The sequence below is a fragment of the Cherax quadricarinatus genome, unplaced genomic scaffold (genome assembly GCF_038502225.1).
Source record: "Cherax quadricarinatus isolate ZL_2023a unplaced genomic scaffold, ASM3850222v1 Contig1299, whole genome shotgun sequence".
NCBI classification, from domain to species: Eukaryota; Metazoa; Arthropoda; class Malacostraca; order Decapoda; family Parastacidae; genus Cherax; species Cherax quadricarinatus.
The window spans coordinates 43,159-47,500 of record NW_027196325.1 but is presented as its reverse complement, the minus strand read 5'-3'; the positions used below and the strand labels follow the sequence as shown (position 1 = coordinate 47,500).

Genomic DNA, 4,342 nt, shown 5'->3' with positions numbered 1-4,342 from the left:
TTCCTTGTATGAAGCCTAATTTTCTGCCATTTGCCCCTTGCTAAATAGCCCTTATGGGTATAACACTCCTTCATGTATATTATTGCTCTAGCGTGTTCCAGCACATAGAAACCCTCCATTAATCACTCACACTTCTCTATGCCTCTTTTATCAGGAAAAAAGCAAGCTTACCTTAATGACAGCTAAAGTAAGTGTATGTCATTAAGTCTAACACACGTTGACCTAGTGTGCTAGTGAGTCCATCATACACTGTCTAATTGTTCAGTGAAACAAGCGTATATTAGTGTGTCACGGATACCACTGAAGTAAGCTTTGAGGTAGTGTATCCAAAACACACGCTGACCCATTAAGTGTGCGTTAGTGAGCCAGTCATATGAGCTGACCCATCATCCGCTGAAGCAGGTCTGTGCTAGCGAGTCCAACACAAATGTTAACCCAGAAAGTGGTGAGACGTAGCATGTCTTATACCAGTACACAAGTTGACCAGTGATCCCTGAAGCAACCGTAATTTAATAAGTCAAACATATAAGAGGGTGGGTGAACTAGTAGCCATTGATGAAGGAGTGCGCTAGTGAACCCGGCTCAGCGATAACTGAAGCAAGCGTGATATACCTAGACCAACACACGCTGACCCAACGACCGCTGAATCAAGCGTGCATTTTAATGAGTGCAGCAAACACGCTATCAGGTCGTTCCTCATCAAGATTCATTGCTGTCCGGACCCAAATTGAATGCCTGTATCTGCAATAACACAGCTGACTTTCTCGCATGTTAACTTTTCTGGAGAGAGATATAATTGATTTTATATGTTTTAAAGCATATTAAAGACATCCAGTGAGTTTTGGGTGTATTATGGGGTATTAAAGATATCTAGAAATATTAAGATATGTTGTAGAGTGTTATTCACAGGGTGTTCGATGCGAAATCTAACAGGTTCTAAGTGAATTAAATAGCATTAACATTGTAAAGTAATACTGAGCAAACATTTGTTGCTTGCTGTCATAAAGACTTTCACCGGGAACTTGGTATTGTAAGGTATTCTGTCCAACAGTTAGTGACTGAGTTGATAACTTTAATTCTTCGTGTTTTCGAGTCCTTCTCTTACGAGAGGTGCCTTGATGCTGGGCAAACACTCGGATCAAACCTGAGTATCTTACGTTCCCCAGGACCTGAATTACCCTTACGAGTTTTGCTCTTCCCTTTAGACATAAAATCTACTGAAATTCTCAGGATTTGCATTTTAAACTATTGACATGTTGTTTTGTAAAGGCAACGAGTAAGTCGATTATTATAATTTACCAGAAACGACAAAGCTATTTACATCCTTTGATTTTTTATCACATTGGTTTTCTCCCCCCCCTCCCCCAGGTTGGTTGATGAAGAGAAAGGAAACACATTCATTAATATTCATTTAATATCTGTTTTACCAGAAGATGTGGAGACATCCCATTTCAGATGATCCTCCCTCCTTCAGGACTCAACTCTTGATATTCGATTTCCCTGAATGTTTTCAGAAATGTTACTTTACTCACGGTCCAGTTACACGTTAAGTCATAAAACCAGTAGTCTACATTCACTCCGATCTAACGCACTCACAATAGCCTGTTATATGTTGCTAAAACCTCCATCAGTGAAAACCTCCTTTACCCTCACTCTCTCCATTCATTCCTGGAACGACCATTTTTTCTGATTTCTTCCACCTCTGCTTTATATTCTCTTTTATTCATCCTATTTTTTCCATTCTTTCTAACTTTCCAGAACTCCTCATCAACCCCTCCTCAGCGCTCTGAATTATACGTTTGGTCGTGGAACACCGTCTTCTAATTTCTGTGCTCCGAATTTTCTGCAAAATATTCACCAACCCACTGCTCATACCATGACATCTCTAGTCCCTCCACCCTTATTGTAATATTTAAAAACCTATGTCTTATACCTATATAAAAGTGTTTGTTTCTCTGTGCTCAGGTACGTTATCTTATTTGCTTAGGAATAAAAACTTCTTGTTTTCCATATATGCCTCAACACTCCACCTACTATTTCCCCACTCACCTATTCTATGGCTCACCTTGTCTTTCAAAGACCCATTCACGAACATGTTCACTTCCAAATACATGAATACATTCAGTTCCTCCATGCTACCTTCTTCCAATCTGATATCCAATTTTTCGTTGACTAGATTTCTAGTTATTCCTGTCACCTATCTGTTTTCAATATTTTCTTTTAATTTTCTTCATTTACATATGCTCCTAAATTCATCCATCAACCTTCAAAATCTTCTAAAATTACAACTCAGACTTTGTATCAGATGATTTATCTTTCAATCCCACACTTTTTCCCTGAATCCTAGTATTCGCTTCTAACACAACTCCTACAAACATGCTAAACCACCATTGTCACATTACACAGCTGAGTCTGAGTCCTACTTTTTTTCTGGAAAATAGTTCCCTCTCTCTCCTGAGCCACACTATCTGCATAAAATTCTTGACTGGTTCTAACAACCTTCTCTTTATTCCATACATTTACAATATCTGTCACATTGCTTCCCAGTTTATCAAGTCAAGTGCCTCTTCTTCAGTAAATCCATAAATGCAACAAGTCGCTCCATACCTTATAAGAATTGTTCACTTACATCCTTCACTGTAAACACTCTACCTACACATATTCTACCCTTACAAAACCCTCCTAGTTCCCCTGCAATTTTACTTTCTGTGTAACTCTTAACTCTTTCAAGAATATTGCAAATTTGTCATTCACTTTGCACGGAATACTCAGACTTATTTTCAATAATTCTAAAACTCTTCCTTGTCTACTATCCCATCATTTAAAGGAACGATTCATGGTGTCTGCTAGACCTTAGGATGTATAGTTGGGGATGAAAGTTTCCTGACACACTCTGCAGGGGAGAATTGATATATGGCAACCCAGACATAGTAAACAGAGGAGTACAGACTATTTTCATGAATGAATTAATGTAACGGAGATGGTGACTGGTTGACAAAATTAATTTCCGGTATGTTCTGTGTCTCTATTTATTAGTAGTTTAATGTTCGTATATAAATTACGTGGCTTAGATACTGATGGGCGTTTTGTTGCATGATTTCATTTCCAAGTTTTTGATTAATCATTTCCGTTTACAAACCTTGTTGACCTTGTAGTTTCATAGACATAAATTTTTATAATCAGATTTAGAGGTGAAAGTGCTTTGCAGCCTTTTGAACATCCGTTTACCAGCGAATTCAGTTATTATTTTTAAATTATTTAGTACTTAACTGTCATGATATAACTGACGAGGTTTAATTTTCAGAGACATAGATCATTTAGGAAGAGGAAGACACTGAAATGCACGTACGTATTTAACATGGAATGTAAAGTTTAAACACAAAGGAAAACAGACTGGAATGATAATATTTTAGGAGTGATGTCAGGTCAAGGTGATTACCTGACTGTTGATGCAGATTATGACAGACAGCACCTACCACTTCTATATTATGGTACTCAACCAATCCAAAATTGCCCAATGCGAGTAAAATAACTGGAAGAGGGAGAGTGGTCTCTCACGTATAGACATCGTCGCCAACTAGGTGTGTTATGGGGCACAGTACAGACATGTTACAGGACACGGTACAGACATGTTACAGATCACGGCACAGACATGTTACAGATCACGGCACAGAAATGTTACAGGACACGGTACAGACATGTTACATGACACGGTACAGACATACAGTTTACAGGACACGGTACATGTTACAGGACACGGTGGTTACAGGACACGGTACAGACGTGTTACAGGACACGGTACATACATGGTTAACCATATGGAAAGAAAGTAACCTTCATGAATGATACAATTATGGTTGAATACAGTTTACCCGAATATACTGAACATATATTCCGTACATTTAAAACTTAGTTGCTCCGCCTTTAGCTTAATTAAAGGAGCGATGCGTCGCGCTATGCTTTCTTTGCAAGAAGGACAGTGGATTTGCACATTGTCACCGTGGTTATATACCCATGTTAGTCTTTCTGTCAACTCTATTATGGTTGTGATGGACTCTGCTTTCATTTTACTTTTAACTATTGACCAAAAATTCTCTATTGGATTCATATCTGGTGAATTACCTGGCTAATCAAGAAGGGGGTAGATCAGCCAGCCACAGGGAGACCCAGAATACCCGCAAATATTAAGGCCTTCCCCCTTTCTACAACTTCATCCCAATAGGGTCTGAGACCCTTTGAGCATGGGGAAAGTGTGCTCTAAAGTTCCTCAAAGAGCTGGGTGAAAAACTCATCATAGAAACCAAGGACCACAGGGTGGCCAGCTTCCTCTTTCAGAGACTCA

At 38.9% G+C, this 4,342-nt stretch overlaps 1 long non-coding RNA gene across 2 annotated transcripts in view; it reads right to left on the bottom strand.

Moving 5' to 3' along the window:
- The window catches only part of LOC138851631 (uncharacterized), an 11,216-nt gene extending 8,338 nt beyond the window's left edge, over positions 1-2,878 (bottom strand). For both annotated transcript variants that reach the window (XR_011391316.1, XR_011391315.1), the window contains exon 1: positions 172-2,878. This is a non-coding gene — a long non-coding RNA (uncharacterized lncRNA). The remainder of the gene's footprint in view (positions 1-171) is intronic.
- Positions 2,879-4,342: the final 1,464 nt, after the last annotated feature.